This window comes from Saccostrea echinata, unplaced genomic scaffold (assembly GCF_033153115.1).
Source record: "Saccostrea echinata isolate AGI-Se365-2 ecotype Australia unplaced genomic scaffold, CSIRO_AGI_Sech_v1 ptg000054l, whole genome shotgun sequence".
NCBI lineage: Eukaryota > Metazoa > Mollusca > Bivalvia > Ostreida > Ostreidae > Saccostrea > Saccostrea echinata.
In genome coordinates this window covers 19,057,535-19,080,639 of record NW_026889803.1, presented here as the reverse complement: position 1 = coordinate 19,080,639, position 23,105 = coordinate 19,057,535, and positions in this window count along the sequence as shown.

The window sequence follows — 23,105 nt, the reverse complement described above, 5'->3', positions numbered from 1 at the left end:
ACCTTTAGTTTGGTACCAACAATTATGACCTCTTGACCATAGAGTTTGACCCACTTTTGAAAAAAAAACTTAAATATTGGCCATAACTTTTGAATGGTTGTTGCTAGGGGCTTTCATATTTCTCAGTGTATTGGTTGTGGCAAGACCTTTCTTTTGGATATCAATATTTTAACCTCTTGACTTTGACCTTGGAGTTTGACTTGCATTTGAAAATTTTTAACCTTGGCCAAAGCTGTCTTATTAAGGCATCGGTTTTTACACACACTTTTACCAATTAATTAATATCGATGGTTGAATTTGTGTGATGCTTTGGATAGTTTTAATATACACCGATATTAAATAGAGAGGTTATATGATAATGTTCACTCTTAAAATAAGCTATCACATCTCAAATTTGATGCATCAGGAAGTAAAAATAATTATATAATTCATGTAGATTAAGATATTTATAAGAATAATTTCGGTTTTTGAAGTATATGTACTTGGTTACATATATTGGAACGTTTTTTAATTCTTGCGTAAACGTTTATGCAACCTACCACGTGCTTGGATATCATATTCAACATTATACACCTTAAACATATAATTTTAAACGTCAACATTCCATTCCCAATGTAAAAAACAAAACAAAACATTTCAACACTTGTCCATCTCGTTTACAAGCTTCTAAAAGAGTCTGCAATCTGAGTTGTCTAGAAAAAATGTAGCAATAAACTAGTGACATTAATAGACTTTAAAAATAAACATGCATTGTAACATTACAATATAGAATCTTGCATAAGACATATTTCTAATGTATTATTGTAAAAAATACACACTGTTTATAACGTCTAAACAGTTATATAAATTTTCAGTAAAACATTATAAAACTTGGGCCCATGCTGCACTTTGATGATACCACGGAGCTTGTGTTTTATGTAAAAAACAACGTCAAAGTCCTTGTTTGAAGATAATGATGAGTTCATATTTCGGATAATTCTTTGGTATTTAACGAGGCCCAATCTACATTGTAGTTGGAAATTTCGAAAACGGACCGGCAAATATTTTTGAATTTTAGATATATATTTGTATGTACCATGCTTAGAAAAATTACTGAAATTTTGTTACCTTGCCTTGAATGTAGTGGAATGGGGCAATTTCAAAATTATAAAGAATGGAATTGACAAATTAAAAAAACTAAATGGTGAAAATTTTTCACACATATTAGGCAATATCCATTCCTCATTTACAAAATGAAAAGAAAATTGGTGGTAGCCGTTATTGTAGTGAAAAGGGGGCATATCAAAACACAAAAATAGGACTTAAAATTATATCTAAAAAGATACCAATACTAAGATACATAATTATATCAACAAATGATTTTTGTATTGAATATGTTTCTCAAAATTGAATACCTCTTACATTATGAAAGCATTTTCTCTCCATTCTTTATCTTGTTTTAAACAAAGCGTGGAAAAAGAAGAGGGTCTGTGTGTGTGTGTGTGTGGGGGGGGGGGGGGGAGGGGTAAAAGGCAATAAATTACAAAATTCATAAATAAGTAGGAAACTAAAATATTTCTTCCTGGTTGCGCGTTTAAATGACTTGTAGATTTTTTTTTTTATAAAGTCAATCTGTAAGTTTTCAACAAAACTGTAAATAAATATTTTCAAGGAGAAAGACTACATGTGTTTACTTTTTGTTGCAGTAGTCTTTCAAACACAAAAATTAAAATAAAATAAGATAAAAGTTACAATTTACTAAGAAATTGAGAATATCTCAAAAATAAATTATGTTACAACGTTTCTTATTGATTAGAACATTTATTTTATTTATTAGAACACAAGAATAGATAGAAATGTCAGAATTAGAGAGCTTTCAACATGCACAGTCAAGACCTACTAGATATGCACGAATAGCGAAATATTTTAGCGCAATTTGACGTCATTTTAATTGTGACGGCAATCAAGGGAACTGTGAAGCGTCTGAAACAACGCTGCGTGAAATCGTATGCGCAGACCAAGTAGGTTAGGCCTCGTTAAATAAATATCATTCGTCTGTTCGTCCGTCCGTCAAGCTGCCACGAAACTTTAACATTGGTCATAACCTTTAAATATTAAGGGGAATAGGTTTATAGGTATGTTATTCAACATATGGATTATCTATGACAATACCTCTCCAAATGAGCTATTATTTTTTACCCTTTGGCCTACTTTTATAAAAAAAAAATTAACATTGGTCATTAATTCTGAATTGAAAAGATAAAGCATATTTATCGGACATGTACATTTCCTATCACCAGATTTTTCCAAATATACTATGATGTTTTGACCTCATGACATTGATGTTTAATCTATTTTTTTAAAAAAAAATTGGTAATATTTTTTGAAAGAAAGACATAGACCGTTTAGTTTTGCGTATAAATTACATGCGACAAATCCTTCCAGAAACTAATAATTTTTTACCTTAACATAAAAGTTTTACATACTTTTCAAAAATATTTGTTTGCACCAAAAGTGACAGGGCTATACTACTTTTTTCACATGTATATTTCTTGTAACAGACCTTTTGGAATGTGTTATTATATTTGAACTCAATATCCCTCTTTGACGTTGACCTTAAAGTTTGACTGATGCAATTTTCAGAAACTTTACACCCGTCCTTAACTTTTATTACCGTATAAGCAGAAATTTTAGCATTTTTAGGGATGGTGTTGAGATCGCTAAAATTGAATATCGCTAAAAATAATTCTGAATTGGAGGTTACCGTTTGTTTTTCTATGTATCATGAAATCGCTAAAATAGTTTTCGCTAAAATTACATATAAATTTTTAAGGACAAATCGCTAAATTTGCAACTCGCTAAAAATTCCACTCACACGATAATTCAAAATTTCAACTTTTTGAATAATGGATATATGAAGGAAAGACAGGTAAGAGTTAAAGTATTCCATATATACATGTAATTGCACCCCAACAAATAATACCCCGAAAGCTGGGGACCAGAATCAAAACCTGAATTTGCTTGTTTATCTTTATTTTCACAGCCTGTCATCTATATATATTATTTGCACCTGCGGTGCAACCCAAAAAGTAGGGATAAACAGTTACTGTATTCTGAAATGACAAGGCTGACGTTTACCAAGAGTTTCAATTGACAGCGATTGATTGCTATGAAGTGCAACATCTTAAATTAAAATTGTTTAAAATGAACAAAATAACCATGTAGTGTATAGTATAAGAATTCGGTGTTTAGCTTTTGAAGAAAATATGCAAAAATAAGATAAACATTGTGATGCAAAGGAAATTCAGACTAAATTGTTATCTTATTAAAAATATCATTCTGAAAGAATTTAGGTTTGTTTAAATATCATTTTTAAATATTATGCGTGTTAAACCTTATGTATCATTTCAAATAATTGAATGAAATGCAGTAAAAATTTCAACAAATTAAAAAATAAAAACACTTTCTTATCAATTTATCTCAATAATTTGATCATTGAACTAATATAATTCTGCTGGTATAAAACTAGCAGAATTGGGTCATTGACCCACTTATCTATTTGAAAGTGAATAATAACATTACAATCATACGTCTTCAATGTACAATAAGTGGTTCTTTCCTATCAGTGGAACATTTTTGTCCTCAGAAAACGTCACATAGGCACTTGTTTCGTATATGGGGTCACCCCCTTCTTTTTCTTTCCACTAGGTTCCTAACTCAATTCCAGGCACCCCCACTTCAACCTTGTATTTTGTCAGTATTTCAATCATTATTCAACTTTAAAATGACATTGTTCGCTTTAACAGACATGTTCTTGTCAAATAAATCGTTTCAGGCGTCTCTGGCCGAGCCTCTTCATTTATTCCTCGAAAATTACCTCGATACATTCTAAGACTCTAGATACAGGAACTTCCAGTGAGGGTTGTAGTGTACGATAAAACCAAATACTTTAGAACGGAAAACTCAGAAGTCTCTGGTTTTATCCTACATTTATTATCCTGGTAGTTCTTGAGTCAGGTGATCTTAGTACATGTACATGTTTTTCCCACGTTGTCCGTTCTCATTTCAACATTTTCAGCTTCTTATCAGGAACTGCTGACCTTATTTTAACCGATTTTTGCATATAGCATCAATACGTAAAGAATACAAAAATTGTGAATTTCATGTTCCCTACCTCCTGGAGCCTGAGGGTTGGAGCTAAAACTATCACCAGTTAAGCAATCTTATATGAAATCAATCTTCTTTATTCATGGACATCAAGCAGTCTAACTGTTGGCATGATTGTAATAAGCATTGAAACCTCTACCAGAACTGTGAAATTCATGGCTCCAGAATCAGGCGTTCTGGTGTTAGAGTTGAGCTGTATAGACTCTATAGAAAAAATGTTCTTCGAAAATGTTGTTTTCTCTCCGTGAACATTTATTTAACAGACAAACTAAAAGCATAGATATGATAAGCAAGAGTTGTAAAATTTGTAGCCCCTGGGTCAGGAATTCTGGTGTTAGTACGAGGCTCTTTTGGTTATATATAGTGAAAATGCATTTATTCTTTAAAATATTTTCTATGAAAATGCATTTACATTTTACTTCTTACCAGAAAATCTTCTCTGCTCCTGGGTATTTAGAATAAAAACTAAATGCAGAGTAATAATGAGATTGCTTCTTCAAAAATTGTGAAATTCATGACCGTCCTGTAGTAAGGCTGGGCTCTGTTGATCATAATATAGTGAAAATGCATTAATTCTTTGAACATCTTCACTGCTCCTTTGATATTTCGCAAACAAACTAAATGCATGGTTACAATAAGAGTGCCTCTTCAAAAATTGTGAATTCGAAATTTATGGCTCCTGGGTGAGTAGTTTTGGTGTCAGGGCAGGTTTCTCTTTGTAAAATGGTGAAAATACATTCATTCTTTGAAAATCTTCCTCTATGTTCCTGGGAATTTAGCATACAAACTCGCATGTAATTATGGGGAAGAATACTTCTTCTAAAATTATAAAATTTACGTTCAAAAATCATCACATCAAAGCTTCTTGAATATAAGGACATTCAAATCCTTGTATGTTCCATATTTAATTGGGCTGAAGTTTCCAGAAAAATAATGGAATCAAAATTTCTTGGTAATATACATATCTACACAATATGTCTGAAATACCTACAAAGTTTTAGGTTATGGTGACTGCTATTTAAATTCTTCAGTGATTTTGATTTGCTAATGAGTGTAAGTCCATGTCAAACGTATGACAATTTACATATTTAAATAATTGACGAAAACAGAATTATGATGTAGCCATATAAATTTGTTTATATACTGTACTTATGAAATTATTTAAGGCAAAGCACTAATTTGAAGTGGGGGTGGGGGGTGAGAACTTGTGTACTTCTGTCCAAGATTTCTTTTTGTGTGTGCTGAATCATCAATATTTTGATCTCAAAATCATTAGGGGTCTTTTAAGGTCGTAAAATATTTCACAGAAAGTTTCAAAGCAAAAGCTGATTCCAGTAGATTTCCTTATTACCTAGCTGGAAAGTTTCTTCAAAAATAATCAAAACTCTAAGGGCCAAATAATGGAATTGGAATTTCCTGCAAGTATGCACATCTACACACTGTGTACTAAATAATTGTAAAGTTTGACGAAATTCTGTGCAGCAGTTTTAAGAGGAGTTGCGATGACAAACTGTTCATCTCTATATTCAAGATATGGCCAAAAGTGTCGAATTTCCCAGAAAAAATAATGAAATCGGAATTTCCTGGTAATAGGCACATCTTCACACCGTGTCCTAAACATCTGCAAAGAATGACGAAATTTTGAGTAGCAGTTTAAGAGGAGTTGTGCTGACAAATTGTTCATTTCTATATTCAAGATATGGCTAAAATCTAATTTGAAAAGTGCCGAAATTCCCAGAAAAATAATGCAATCGGAATTTCCTGGCAATATGCACATCTACACACTGTGTCCTAAATATCTGCAAAGTTTGACAAAATTCTGTGCAACAGTTAAGAGGAGTTATGATTGTCAAATTTTTAATGCCAGAAAAATGATATTTTGTGAGTGCAGATATGTCAAATAATTGATTATGCAAAGTTATTTGAAAATTTTTCTTTGACACAATTTTATTGTGTCTTAAGATAGAATAAGAGTATATTTAGTCCTATGATTTATTTTGATAAAAAAGTATCGGAGGAAAAACTTTAAATTGTTTTGATTTTTAAGTAAGCTATGTGTGTTGATACAAAAAAAATATATTTGCGAAAAAATTCTTAAGACTTTTAATGGCAGAATCTATTGGCAACCTCCTTAAAGGACTTATCGCATGTTTCTAAATTATTTGAAATTAAAAGCGTTAAACGTTCCTTATGACCACAGTTTATAAATTCTGTGTTTTTACTGCGGAAAAACCGCGGTAATTAACCAATTATTGACTCAAATGAAAACCCCTGAATTAAAAATCTAAGTTAATTAGATAGCAATCACGTGACCCTGTGACGTCAAAGGTGACAATGGCTGATCAGCTCTTCATGTAAATCTTACTAAAATATACGCGATACAACCTGAATTTTCTGCGTTATGGACGACCAAATTACTGATTTTATCGATATGATTTTAAATATCCAACCTTTAATTTTAGAATTGTCAACAAGAAATAATCTGAAAATTCCGTTAACATTGTAAAAATAGCAGCGACGATAGCGAGGGAGACGCGGCGAAGACGAAGAAACTCGCCATAACAATACAATTTGATTTGTCATTTTATCACATGTATGAACTTATTTGATTCACAAATTTAAATTACATAACTTTGTTATTCTTCGTTTTTAACATAATATGAGTGGTGAGTGACCTTTAGATATTATATAGATATTTCAGAGTTTACATATTAAAAAATATGTTATATAAAAATTACATAAGCTTAAAATGCAATTGTATTGACGAATTAATTACCTGCATGAGAATTTTTCACTCATACAGGGACGTCCGATTCTTAGGAATTGTCAAAAAATATTTATACAAAGTTTTTGGACGAATTTAAATCCGACAGAAGCTTCTATTGCAATGCTGTAGTGGAGCATTGGTTCGATGCGTTCTGGTGTGTTTTGACTGTCGCCAGATAATTAATGATGGGTTAAAAACGCAACGGTAATTTAGATTAATGAGCAAAATGCTTTTAAATGACATGGGATATTTTTGAAACTTTGTGACACTTTTTAACGAACGTGTATCTTCCGGTATTGTCATTCTCATCAAGGATTCAATCCATCACAACGTACAGTAGTGTATCTTTATTGCCATATTTAATTTAAAAAAAAAAGATTAACTCTTTGTGCAAGAGTGCTGTGTGAAAGTACTTTTTTTAAATGTAATTTTTCTAACCTACGATTTTCTTTTGAATATTAAACCTCCCTTGTCTTATTGCAAGGTCAAGCTGTGAGTTATATATAATTAACTCATATATCTAAAAGAATTTGAAAAATTCCTTTCATATGGTTTTATTTTTAATTTGAACAAAATAAACATCATTGAAACTTGTTAAAAAAAGAAAATGCTCTAAAATTCTTACTACGCTGAGAGATCCCACATCCAAAAGTGTTTTTACTGGTTGTTTGTTCGGTTGCGCTTCGTCCTTCAGATATTTTTTTTCTTTCATGTTGGGACGCCACTATGCTGGAAACTCGGCATCTCTGGCCTGCATAGTCTCACTTCCGGTGTACACCTCCCGGAGGTAACCATCGTTACTCTGCATATATATAATACACTACGACTGGCTTCTTTCACTTCTATGAAAACGATATGACTTGTTGTTTTGTGTTTGGATGCAACCATCAGGATTTGAGAAGAACGTGCAAGATGTATAGGTTCCCATCGATTCATGGGTTGGCGAAGAAATAGGAAAAACTCTGAATGTACAGGTATATTATAGATCAATGTTTACATTAAATGATAAAACTCACGACTCTTGTGCATGGATGTAAACGATCGCAGAACGATATTTTCGTGGTTATATTCTTCAGAATTTCATGTTTCAGTATTCATAAATTAAGGTATAATGTGTTAATTAATCACTGTTAATGCAGGCGTAAGGATGAAGAGTTGGTGATCCAAAGTGACAGGATTTGCAGTTGCAATTTTTAGGATGCCATTTAAAAAACGGACCAACACTTTTTCCTTAAAGCTTGGATTTCTGGGAAAGTGTTTGATTTCCCTGACCCCAGTAAAATAAGCAGATACGATTTACACTATGTAAATAAGTAAATGAATTTGTAATATTTATCCAAGTTGTGGATAAGATGAATTGATTATTTGTATGAATACGATACTTTCTGGTTAAGTATTTCATTTCAGTATATATAAGGGTAATGGGCCATCTGCTTGACAGTTCATCAGCTTGTGAAAAATGACACTGGATTATTGTTAGAATACGCTGTGCCAGGAGAAAATTTGAAGTCTGCAGTCTCTTGTAAAATTGTTTTCACAGACTGAAATGCTGATGGGCAATATTTGTTGTGGAATTTTTATTCTTCGTCATGTATTATCAAAAATTACAATGTTGCAATTTTAGTTATAGTATTGATTTACAATGAGATATGAATGACACATTTTGATTAACAATAGAAACAAATTTCGACATCAAGTGTTTTTACTTTCGTATTCTAATGTAGATGCTGAGGTACACAAGTCTTCGTCCAGACATGTTTAGAGCCATCGATGAATGATGAGGAGGTTTGAAATACAGCACATTTATAGATGGAAACCATCTTTCATTTCATTGAGTGACCAGTTACTGAAGACCTTAGGGTTTTGCCAAAGGTCAACATGTCCAAAAATTTATTTTTACAATAGCTCCAAAACTATGTGGGTTATAAAGTTAAAACTTTTACAGTTTATAAATATATCATCGATTAACAGATAGAAAGTATCACTTGATAACAAATACTTAAAAAAATATTTTTTGAGAAAAATTCTTTTTAAAAAAAATGCCTATATTTTTTAAAAAAATACACCTAATTAATTCCGTACTTTTAGTGAAAGTCATCATTGCAGAAACAATTTTTTATCAATGAAGGGCAAGTTGGACTTCGATAGCCTCTGGAAAGTTGTTTTCCCTGTTTATTTTGTCTAAATGTTAAGATTTGAAACCGAAAGTGCATTGTAAATGGCAGATTTTATAGGGGTCTTTACTTTATACATGTCATGCTTTTAATAACAGCCTCTCAGAGACCATTCACGTCCAACTTGCCCTTCATTGATAAACATATATTATTTCTGCAATGATGGTTTTCACTAAAAGTACAGAATTAAGCAGGTGCATTTTTTTTTTAAATATATGCAAATTTTTTGAATTTTTTTTTCTCAAAAAATATTTTTACTTGTTTTCAAGTGATACTTTCTATATATCTTTAAATCGATGATATATTATAAACTGTAAAAGTTTTAACCTTATACCTCACATAGTTTTGGAGCTATTAAAAAAATAAATTTTTGGACATCTTGACCTTTGGCAAAACCTTAATGAAAACTGACAATGAACATCCCTCTACTGGAAATGGCAGAGATTCAATACAAGTTCGTCTTCAGTAAATAACATTGTTACATCTCAGATTTGTGTATTGCATGAGATACTGTATGAAGGACTGATAGAGAATCGGATTCCTTCCTTGCAAAAGTGCAAGGGATTTATGCCTGCATGTTTTGGTGACTTTAGTTCTTGTAGATTAGTACTTGATGCCACAGAAATAACTCTAGATGTTCCTGGAAATGACAGTTACAGGCTAGCACATACAGTGGATACAAAAACTCTAATACTGTAAAAAGTGTTAAGGTGTTGCACCAAATGGTGTTTAGTGATTGTTAGTAAATTGTACCCTGGGAGTTTATCTATAGAGCACTGTAAACTTGTAGAACAACCGGTGCCCGGTGATATGATGGATTTACTATCCATACGTTGTTACCCCAAAGTGTACATCTCTACATTCCTCCGTTTCTGACATCATAATCTCAATACACCCCTAGTGAAGTCCAGCTTTGTAGAAAAATTGCTAAATCACGCATATATGCTGAGCGTGCAAATGAGTGCATCAAGAATTATGAAATTTTAAGGCATACTCTTCATCAATTGAGATACATTACATGTAATTCCATGTGGGTATAGTTTTCAAACATAATTTACTTCATTTTTGCATTCTCAAAATACATGAAATATGAAGATAGTCATGTATTTGTAATGGATTTAAGCCTAGAACTCACTTGTAGTTTCTTTATGACTTGGATGGTACGATAAATGATCAAGAAATTTATTTATAGAGGTTTGCTTCTTGACCATCAACCTAAAAAATTTGATGTTTGATCCAGACAGGGCCAAGGGGAGAATAAATAAACCTTGGACAAGAATTGTATACAAAGCATTTTCTGAGTTTGACCTTTCATTTATAAAAATTAGAAAGAACATAGGCTCTGGACAATTATTTTTTATGCAAATATATTTTCTGACCTTGTGCTTTCATCGAGAAAATTGTTTCAAGGTCACTGCATACCCTCTACCCATGGGCACGCTATGTATAGGGTGTGGGCCCAACAGATCTAAGGGGAAAGAAATATGCTCTGGACAGGGATTTTACGCAAGGAGATTTTTTCAACCTCGACTTTTGCGTGAAAAAATTGGTTCTAGGTTTCTGAACACCCTCAACTCATGGGTACTCTATGGGAAAAGATTGAGCCAGGTAAGAAGACATAATCTGAACAATGTTTTCTTATGTACAGAGAGGCCCAAGGGTCTTAACGGTCACCTGAGTACAACACAACTATTTAGAGGATCCATAAACTGATAAATGAAGCTTTGTTGCCAAAAAGCATGATCTGCATCAACAATCAACAAAATAATTGGTCTAGTACGAGGGGTGATCAAAAAGTTCGCGAACTATCTCTACATTTACAAAACCACAATTCAGATCAGAATGAAATTTGGCACACATACAGTCATACACATGTTCTATAAATAACAGATGTTTTAAAAATAATGTTTTGCTCCGTGTTTGTGACGTCACAATGTGAAAATGACGTCAATATGTAGGTCACTTGTGACAAAAAATGGTTTACTCAGTCGTACTCGAGCAACGAACGGCTGTAAAGTTTAACGTATATCATGGAAATTCCTTTGCAGTAGAATATGATAATTTATACACGGTTTATGAAGAAAAAAAGACTTACGAGAAGTTCAATCATTAATTGGATTGACTGTTTAAGTAAAGACAGGGAGATGATTAAAAATGATGTTTGTCCTGTTGCCCAGCGAGAGCAAACCGGGGAAAAGATGTATCCTTAGTTGAGCAATTTGTTATGAAACATCGTCAAGTTACAATTAGAAAAATAGTTGAATATCTTAACAATAATATAATTATTAAATCCCTAAAATATCGTTTACTTTAGACTTTAAACATATGATATATGATAAAAAGAAGGCGCCCATACTTAATCCACATTGGATAAACGACGCTCCCGAGACAGAGGACTCGGGTTGTGATGGGTCACCATACTAATTGTGGGAAGGGATATCCTTATCCACCCATCCTATTCCCGAGATTTGTCCATTTCTGACAGATGGACTGTTCTTGTTATGAAAAATAATTTGCATGGTAAGAAATATAAGACTCGGAAAAATCTTTTAGCTTCTCTGAACAGACTGCTACGGAGCATGTCACGTGACTGCCTGGATCACGTGATTCGTGCATGGGCAGAACAATGGCAGATGTGCATTAAAATCGGAGAGGACTACTTTAAAAAATAATGAACACTGAAACCTCATTTATTTCTCTTAAGGAAGTAATTCAATTATAGTTCGCGAACTTTTTGATCACCCCTCGTATCTATCTGTCCCCAATTTATCACTATTACCGTGCAGACTATTAACAGACTGTCTATTTTTTAACCCCATATTACTACTTCTTACATTGGCCTCCCTTGGCCTTTGAAGAACAATTTAAAAAAATAAGTTATTTTTGTCTCAATTTTATTCATCTATTATTTCCAAGTCTCTCTGATCATTAAAACTATGAAAGTACTTTCTGCATTATACAATAAATTAGCTGCAATATTGTAGCCCTCTCCGATTTTTTTTTAATCTGATATTTTCAGGAGAGGGCTACAATTCCACTGGATCTCCGTAATGGTGCAAATCTATTTTTTAGATACGGGCGACTGCAGGTAAAATAAAATTGTTTTTGCATTCAACTTACTTCCAATAAGACGAAATTTTAGTCACTATCAACATCATAGCCATTTATACGCGGAAACCAAGTAAAATAAATCTGCGTGTTTACCAGTCGTTCTCCTCAGAAGCCATGACAGTTCTCGCGTGATGTACAGAGACTTGCGCTTGAAATTTAGAATCACTTGATAAAGTAAATGTCGGTGTTGATAAATGTTTGTGTTGTATGATATCACTAAACATCGATAAATAAAAACATTCCATGTGATTTTTTTTTCCATAAACAGTGATATTTAAGCTTAAAATAAGGGAAATCCTGAACGATCCGCTCCCCTAGATCCCAAATTCTCATTGGTTGTCCCAAAATAAAATCGATCAAGGTCAGTAAACATGGCGGATAAATTCAAGTTGTGATGTTGACATACACGAAAAATAACCGATATACGGATTGTTCTGTATATTTTTGGATCAACGTATGTCTTGCAAAACAAAATTTTATAAATTCAGGTAAGATATGTTAATAAAATACCCACTTACTGATAGTTTGAGCTGAAATCTGTGCGGTATTGAATCACTCCCGCAGTTGCACCATTACGGAGATCCTAAGGAGTTGTAGCCCCCCCCCCCAAAAAAAAAAAATCGGAGTGGGCTACATTATTGCAGCTAACAATATTCTTGCATAATTCTCTTATTCTATTAAGCATTCAAATACATTATTTACAGTGATTTATTATGAAAGGTGAACGGCAAAGGGAAATAACTTTGCTCAGCAGAATAAGTTAATAGAGCCTTGGCCAGGACCAGAACACATGACTAAATGGTCCACGTGTTCAAAATTGTTGTAGAAATACCCTTGCATATTAAAACTTTTCTCTGTTTGCCTCGAATATGCCAAAAAGCATAGAAGATTTTCAAAGAAATGCATTTTCACTATTATTAAATAAATAAAGCCCCATTCTTACACCAGAACATCTGACCCATTGGCCATTAATTCACAATCCTGGAATAAGCACTCTTGCTCATCATAACTATACACTTATTTCTTTGCTTTATAGCCAGTAGTAGAAAAAAATATTTTGAAAGAAATTATGTAGCATTTTCACTATGTAATCAATAGAAACCCCCCCCCCCATTCACCAGAACCCCTGACCCTGGGGCTATGAATTTCACAATTTTGAAAGAGGCATTCTTCCTTAACATAACCATGCACTTCCTTTGTTTGAAAAATACCCAGGAGCAGAGAAGAAAATTTTGAAAGAATTTATGCATTTTCACTATATAATCAATAGAGCCCTGCCCTAACACCAGAATCCCTGACCCTGGGGCCATGAAATTCACAATTTTGGAAGAGGCACTCTTGCTCATCATAACTATTTACTTAGTTTGTTTATTTAATAAAAAAAATTAATGGAATTTTACTATATAATCAATAGAGCCCCGCCCTAACACCAGAACCCCTGACCCTGGGGCCATGAAATTCACAATTTTGGAAGAGGCACCCTTGCTCATCATAACTATTTACTTAGTTTGTTTATTTAATACCCAGGAGCAGAGAATAAGATTTTCAAAAAATTAATGCATTTTCACTACACAATCAATAGAGCCCCTCCTTCGCACCAGAACCCCTGAGCCTGGGGCCATGAAATTCACAATTTTGGAAGAGGCACTCTTGCTTATGATAACTATGTACTTTGTTTATTTAATACCCAGGAGCAGAGAAGAAGATTTTCAAAAAATTAATGCATTTTCACTATAGAATCAATAGAGCCTGCCCTAACACCGGAACCCCAGATCCAGTGGTCATGAAATTCACAATTTTGGAAGAGGCATCCTTGTTATCATAACTATGTATTTAATTTGTTTCAATAATACCCAGAAGTAGAGAAGAAGATTTTCAAAGAAATAATGCACTTTCACTATATGATCTATATAGCCCCGCCCTAGCACCAGAACCCCTGACCCTGGGGGCATGAATTTCACAATTTTGGTAGAGGGCTTAATGCTTATTACAAACATGCCAACAGTTTGACTGCTTGATGTCCAGGAGTAAAGATGAAGACTTTTAAAGATTGCAATAATTTTTGTGGTTTTAGTCCCACCCCTCAGACCCCAGGGGGGCAGGGACCATGAAATTCATAAATTTTGTTTCCCTTCACACATAGATGCCATATGCTAAATTTGGCTGAAATTGGTTAAGCGGTTTCAGAGAAGAAGCTGAAAATGTTCAAATGGTTAACACACGACGGACGACTGACGACGCACGAAAACAGATAGCAATAGGTCACCTGAGTGACTTATGACTGATGACCTCCAGGGATTATGACCTGTATTATGTGTCATGCGTCAAGACATAAATAACAAGATAATATATGGTTAAGAGTAAGCTTAAATGATTTTGAGACATTTGACAATTTCCAATTTTAACAGGTGGGAATGACCTCCAGGGGTCGTGACTTATATTTCATGTGTCATGACACAAGATTATTTCTTGTTTAGGGAAAAGCTTTCATTTGAGGTACATACCTGTAGTCTCCCATGCAAAGTTATTGTCCATTCCTCTCTCAGATATACAGTAAATGTATGACCTAATGGTAGAGAATGACTTTCTGTTGTCAACTAGTCCATAAATCCATTTAAAACATGATACAAGTTCCTACTTAATACCACAAAATCGTTGTCTATATAAGGTAATCCATCACAAACACCATATGCTAATCAAATATCATAGTAAAACTAGTACCACTGCTGTAATTCGGGAAGGGTGCTTGTAACTTCGGAAGGTTGCAAAAACATCATCTAGAAATTTTCCAAAGAGGGATAGTCGAGGCAAATATGACAGGAAAAACAAGTGAATTTGAAATGTGTATTTGGGCGAAGTCAATTAGGGTTATCCGGGTGGGTTTAGAAAGTATCCCCCCATTATATACTGCTTTTTTTTTTCAAAATATGTTTTGACATCTAATATTTTTCATTTGATCAAAACTGTCACACACTATAAAACTAGGTATTATTTGCTATTTTGCAACATGAACAGATTCATCAACTTTCAAACATAAACTGATTTTTTAAACAGGAAAACATTCCCAAAAAGTCTTAAATTTCAGACTGACATTTAATGAATTTATCATTGAAATACTAACACAAAAGGACTATTGGCCACATGATTACCTGTGCATTTTTTGCTCAATTTAATGCATGAATATATTATTGTATGTAGGTTATAGAATAACTATTATAGGTTCATTACCAAGATAGAAAGGAGAGTTTAGAGGCACACGCCTATGTGCGGGTATTACTGTCTGGTGACACCATCTGGGTTGTCTTAGTTTCTATCACATTTAATCAGTAAATGAGTTTGGCAGTAAACAATTATTGCTTCATTTATTACTTACTTAAAACATCTTCATTTGATATAACTTATTTCTAGTGTTTACTTAACAATATAAATGATTGAAATACTCTCTCCCTGTATTTTAATTACCAAGTATTCAACTAATATGCACCACCCAGGAGAAGAAATTTTTTAGCGCCCTATGAGAGGAAAACGTACATGTTGACATGTTGAAGGGTTTAATGAATTACGCGCTTGACTTGAAATGTTTGAAATACTATCCTAATTTACCCTCTGCTACCTGTTTTCATAATTTACTCGGGTCTGATATGAGGGATGAGATTTAAATGATAAGGATATTAAATTATGTTGTTGGCATAATGAGTACAAAAAGTTCATGTTATTTTTGAAGAAGATCTGTAGAGATCAAAATCATTCACATTATTTATCATTGCAAGGAAAAAAGGAGTCGATACCTTAAATATATTTTCTGAGTAGAATATTAAAGATCCTACATGTACTTTTTAATTGAAACCTAGCTACACAGTGCTTTGGATGTTAACTTACAGCAAACACTAAGTGCGTGCAAACCTACAGTGACCCTTTTTTAAATTAGTAATATACATGCGAAGAGTGTTCCATACAGGCGATTTTGTAAGCCATTTTAAGAATAAAATGAATTTGCTTAATATCAATTTACATATGAAATTGCATGAATATGACATTAATTACTAGATAAATATATGATGTGTTTTTGCGAGCGAAAAATAATAATTAATAGTTTAATATAATTAATTAAAAAAGGGTCAAGTCTTAAGTAAGGCCAGAAATGAGGATTGGTGCAAAGAAGTAACAGTCCTGAGTTTTCTTTGATATGCTGAAACGCCGAAGAAACTTGCAAAGATTTAAAAAAAATAATTGAAGAATAAACTTTTGTTTTTGATATCAACAGTGTTAAATCTAATAAAGTTGTAAATCTTTAATACATGATATTCTACATTACATGAAAGTTGAATGTTTCGGGTATACTCATTTACGTAATATAAACTCGGCGTTCAAAAAACGCCAAGATAATATACGCTAAAATTCTCTTGACTTTTAGTTTTTTTTCATTATAGACTATTCTATTTATTAGCTATATAATAAAGGTTGTAATTGAACGCAAGTGCAAAAATCGGTTAAAATGAAATGGATGTGTCAAGGCATTTTGTTTTTGGACTCCAAAGCTGAATTCGTAACCGGACAAGGATGCTTTGACCCAAACGAACCTTTTATAGAAGCAAACACTGTCCACTACGTGTATCATTTTCAAATAAGACTACCGTGTGGCTAATTTGAATTTTTTTCTAAATAAAAATAGGTTCTTTCGAAAGGAAGATGAATGTCTCCATCTCTCAGTAGTGATTGGCGTAAAGAAGTAACTCAAATTTAAAAAGACAATGATACCACTGTAAAAATCAAAAGTACATATGAAGAGGACAGTTCAAGGTGAAGAAGAACAATTAATGATGTTGATACATCATTTTCAAGTGTGAAATGAATACATAAGATTAAATAAAATAAACTTTTACAACACGCTTACCAGCTAATTTTCCGTCAAAGCCATGTTAGAAATATGGTAATTATTTCTCTGATATACATTGATAAATAGATGCATATCGTAAACATAGATTTATCTTAAACTTTGAGACTAGGAAGTTTCAAAATTCATCAGAGCTCCAAATGGTCCTCCAAATAGATTCATATATATATATATATATATATATATATATATATATATATATATATATATATATATATATATATATATGGAATATCCCTATTATTGGGCAGTTTTTGCAGGGTGCTCTATATATATCGCTGGTTTCAAAATGTGTATGTCAATTCCATTACATATTAATTCTACACCTCACAGATTCAAATATATGATATCTGATATGTGTGGTAGTACTGTGGAATAGCACAGTTTAATAAGGCATAATTATAATTAACTCAGGTCTTGCCAATCAAAGACATAAATTAAGTGACTTGTGAAAACTAAGCGTAATCAAAACAAATAAATCGTATTATCCAAATAAACAGATCTTGAAACTCTAGATAAACTCTAACGTTAAATTATATAACGGTAACATGTGTAAATAATAGCGAGCGGCGCAAAGCGACGCTCGTCACTGCGAGCTCTAACGACAACGCCTGGGCGAAGAGAAAATTCGGAGTTTCACATTGATCCAAACGAATTTTTTTTCCGCAGTAACTTCTGGACCCACAATGCGTCGCTTGTTTAAGCTACGTTCTCGCGAGAATAACAACAAAAGTTTAGCAAAAAATAAACTCGCCTTGATTTAATTGATATATTGCAGATAAATAGTAAATAAAACGTTCTTCAATAAAGTCAACAATGTTAAGGCTTCGGTTTGGTAATGCAACTTAAATACGACGTCATGTGACGTCAGAGTCTAGATGCACCAAATGGCATGTGCAGTTTGACGATCGAGCCCAATCTAAATTAAAACTGAATAAGTATCTGCGCTCGCCCTAACGGTCGCACCGTCAACATATTCACTTAGGAATAAAATAGTATTGTTCAGTTTTTGTCTAATATATCCGAGTAACCAAGTAGCAGTTTTACTACCCGATATTCGCAACGTTTGAAAATTAGCCGATTAACCGGGTACTCGTTGACAAAACATAATTCGTACATCATATGAACAAGTCCTGCAGGTATGTTCACGAAAGTTTCTTAAGAAATGTCCTAAGATTGTTCCTAAGATATGACTTAGGAAGAAAGTTAGGAACATCCTTAGATCTACTTAGGGTACATCAAAAGATGTAACTCGACAGTATCTTAGGAACACCTTGAGTTAGGACATCCTAACATACAATGAACAGTTTTATTCTTTACATGAAAAATTTCGAAGACAGAATAATTTCATGTTTATATCTTTAAAATTTTAAAAGAAATATTTCGTACCGCATATAAATCGCAACGAAACAAGCGATTTGTTTTTCTATCAAAGTGAGATTTAATTTCATTTTTATTTTAAAAATGGTGTGTCAGCAATAATATCTACAATATGTTGGATAACTTTAAAGTTAAAAAATAATCTTGAATTCAGTAATTTGCAACAATGAAAACGATGAAAAGTCTGAATATTTTTTTGAAAATGAACTGATATAAAATGAAATTAATTCTGCAGGGCTTGAAACCATGTAGAAGAATTCAAAAAGGAAAAATTTTCGCTAATTTAAAGACATTGCTTAATCCCCGAGTTTTTGGAACTCTCAATGGTTTTATAATGATTAGTGAAAACTGAAAACGCAATGTTAGGTTAGAATGGAATAAGCTGTCCCTTAAATCGAACACGACTTGTAAATAAGCATACACCATATTCGATTATACAATCTACGATATAAGCACCGGGATATACCCTTCGCATTCGTTACACCTGACTGCTTTTGTGTCTCGGGTATCGGCGTGGAATGTCGACACGTGTTCGTGCTGCTTATCTTGAATTGCCTTCGTTTATTCATTTTTTTTTTTTTTTTGCAGTTACGTGTATTTGTGTTTGTTTGTATGCTGTACTGACCTGTGCAGCTGTTACAAGTCTCTTTGGTATCTTACTCTCCTGCCGTTGAAGTACATAGTTATTGTTTGTCTCTACCGAGTGCTGTGTAGCACGCGTCCGTCTACACCGGTGACGACTGATTACACTGAACAGTGACTAAGTGAGAAGCTTAATATATAGAAGCCCTCAGATAAAGCGAGTGAATAATCGAATATGGCAGACAAGTTCCTTTTACGAATCGTGTTTAAAATAGATTAGTCTACAGGGTATATAATAGACCGCATTGAGAGTTTCAGGGTCTTTTGAATTACTGAGTTGCTGTTAAGCTGAAGCGAGAGAAATCTAAGTAAGAATAGCGAATATTAGAAAGAGTAAAAAGAAATAGTATTGCATCAGTGACAAGAATCCCGGGGAATTGAGGCGAGATACTTGGGGCTGTAGATCTGCATTAGATAGAATGTTCTATCGTTAAAATGAAAAATGTCCTACGGACCCGGTTTAACGATAGAATTCGTTCCGTGTGTTCGCAATGTTGCAAAATAAACACGGGCGATAACTCGTACTCTATACATTTTCTATGAACAATCCAGAGAGTTCCGAATGTCAACATGGCGTTAAATTTGAAGCGAGGAAAAACGTTGAGAAAATCAGTTGAATTTTCGTATTTATTTGGATTATTTTTTAGGTTAAAAGACATATACCATCTCAAAAAGGTTTGTTATGATTTATTTGGTCAGTGCAACTCCTTTTGTATTCTTCAAAATCATTTCGGAGTGGATCCACTCCGATTTGCTACATTGCAAGTATATGGGACGTATTCTAACTGTGGTGAGGGCTTGTCCCGAGACACAGTTAGATTATTCTAACTAGATCTGAATAAGAACGAAACACCTCGTATCCGCTTTCATTTGGAACCTGGGGCAAGGTACAAGCTTAATTGATGTCATAAAGCAATATGCCCCGATTTACTTATGTCAAGGCCAGAGATAAAAATACGAGAATAATTTTCACTTTTGGCCCCTTCACATAAAACTTGTACGAATGTTTTGGGTTTTTGAATAGCTTCATTGTTTTATCCAGAGCACATAGTATATCGGGAGATACCATTATTTTTCCGAAAAAAGTCTCTTGCTCTTAAATTAGTATGGAAGTGTTTATTAAGAGTCAAAATCAGCAAGCATCGAGTATTTCGTGGAAAGTCAATTTTTTTCAAAAGCTTTAGGTATATTATAATTACTATTCAAAAGTTATTGCCAAGTTTAAAGTCTGATTAAATTTAGCAAAAGTGGATCAAACTCCAAGGTCAAGGTCAGAAGGTTAATTTGATGGTACCCAGAGAAAGGTCTTGTCACAAGGAATACACATGTGAAATATGAAAGACATAGCTCCAACTAATCAGAAGTTAAGGGCAAGGTTAAAATTTTCAAACATAGGGCAAACTCTACAAAGTCCAAAATTGTTGGTATCCATTGGAAGGTCTTGTCATAAGGAATACACATGTGAAGTATGAACGCGCTAGCAAAAACTGTTGAAAGTGTGAATTTTGAAAGCCCTTGCACCAACCATTTTAAAGGTATTGCAAAGGTTAAAGTCTTATCAAAATTAGCAAAAGCGAGTCAAACTTCAAGGTCAAGGCAGAATGTTAATTTGATGGTACCCAAAGGAAGGTCTTGTCACAAGGAATACACATGTGAAATATGAAAGCTCTAGCTACAACCAATCAAAAGTTAAAGGCAAGGTTAAAGTTTTTCAAAAGTACGCCTAACTCTACGGTAAAAAAATTGTTGGTATCCATAAAAAGTCTTGTCACAAGGAATACACATGTGGAGTATGAAAGCCCTAGCAACTATTGTTCTAAACTTATGGCTAAGGTTAACGTTTTTTTTCAAAAGTAGGTCAAACTCCAAGGTCAAAGTTAAACGGTCAAAATTGTTGGTATTGTCACAAAGTATATACATGTGAGGTTTGAAAGCCCTAGCACCAACTATTTTAAAGTTTTTGCCAAAGTTTAAGTCTAATCAAATTGAGCAAAAGTGGGTAAAACACCAAGGTCAAGGTCAGAAGGCTAATTTGATGGTACCCAATGAAAGGTCTTGTCACAGGAATACACATCTGAAATATGAAAGCCACAGCTCCAACCAATCAAAAGTTAAGGGCAGGGTTAAAGTTTTTTTTCGGACAGACAGATAGACAGACACACGGACAGGCATAAACTACATGCCCCGGAATCTTTGATTACCGGGGCATAAAAAGCTCAACTGGTTCTTGGTTTTAAGTTTGACAAAACATTAAATTATGTTTTCATTTCTTTTCATCCCCCCAAAAGGGGGTTTAGTTATTCATTTCATCAAACTAAGGATGCTTATAGTTTGAACCAAATTTGGCTAAAATTAGTTCAATGGTACTCGAGAAAATATTAGCTGAATATAAATTTCATTTAAAAAGTACACACTGGATGATATCAGCAACAAGTGAATTTTTAAGAATGCATTTATTATTATACTGTAGTTTATATACATGCAACTACCCCTAGTCCATTACATTATACAATTGTCCCTTTTACTTAAATATATTAAGTATAGAGAGTAACTACACCCCCCCTTTTCATTTTTTTCCGGACGACATAAAAGTCCGCCAACTTTACACATATTTCATCATACTCTTGGATTATCATAAAATCATATTTTTATGCCCCTTTATCGAAGATTCGGGGGCATATTTTTATGCCCCCTTATCGAAGATTCGGGGGCATATAGTTTTTGCCCTGTTCGCCCGTCTGTCTGTTTGTCCGCAAAAAACTTTAACCTTGTCTATGACTTTTGATTGGTTGGAGCTTTGGATTTCATATTTCACATGTGTATCCCTGTGACAAGACCTTTCTTTGGATACCACGATATTTGACCTTGGAGTTTGACCTAGTTTTGCTAAATTTTACCGAACTTTAATCTTAGTTATACCTTTATAACGATTGGCGCCAGGGCTTTCATACTTCACATGTGTAATTCTTGAGACAAGACCTTTCCTTGGATACCAACATCTTTGACCATGACCTAGGAGTTTATCCTAATTTTGAAAAACTTCGACCTTGGCCATGACTTTTGAACAGTTGTCTCTAGGGCTTACATACTTCGGCTACAACATCCAAGGAAGGCAACAGGCGCGCAAATTACCCACTCCTGGCAGGGGGAGGTACATGTAGTGACCTTATGTGTAATCTTTGTGACAAGACCTTCCTTAATCCTAAACAGCATTGCAGTCAGTACGTTGAAAAATCTTTAGGTAAACGCAACGGAAGCGAGTAGAGAATATATTACCTATTATGATAACACCTGAAAGAGATTATTACGTCAGGCCAAAACTCTCTCGGACGTTATCGTAATAAGTGATACATTCTTGGTGTACTTCCGTTGCGTTTACCTAAGGATTTTTCAACGCACCAACTGCAATGCTGTTTAAGGAGAAATTGTGGGATTCTAAGGAGATGCAGAGTCAATCCGATAGCATGAACTAAGACAGAAATATATGTAGAGACAGTGTGAACCAACATTTTACGTTAAAAAAAATAAATACATGTTTTTAAAACACAGAAAGACCAGTGGGGGTACAACGAAAACAAACCGGTGTGGCATACTTTTCTCTCTTGTAATGTATAGTGTGGTATTTTTATGTGGAACGATTATTTTAGGGTTTTCACGATTTTTCCCTTATGGTACACATGCTGAATAAGTGTAATAAATATAATTTTTGGAAAAAAAATGCTCAACAAACATCGGGGTTGAATTTTGGGGGAGGGGGTCCTGTCCACAAGTACCTGTGATATTTTTCTGTCCCTTGCCCAAAAATGTCATTTTTTCCTGTCTCTTTCCCCAATTTAAAAAAAGGATCTGGTCAACGTACCTGCATTATAAATAAGAAGAGGAACTGAAAATTTTCATGTGCAAAATTCAGGTGCTTTTTTGATGAGGTGGAAAAATATCATTTGCAAATTATCGAATATTGTCATTAATATTGCAAAAAGCTGCTGGGGAA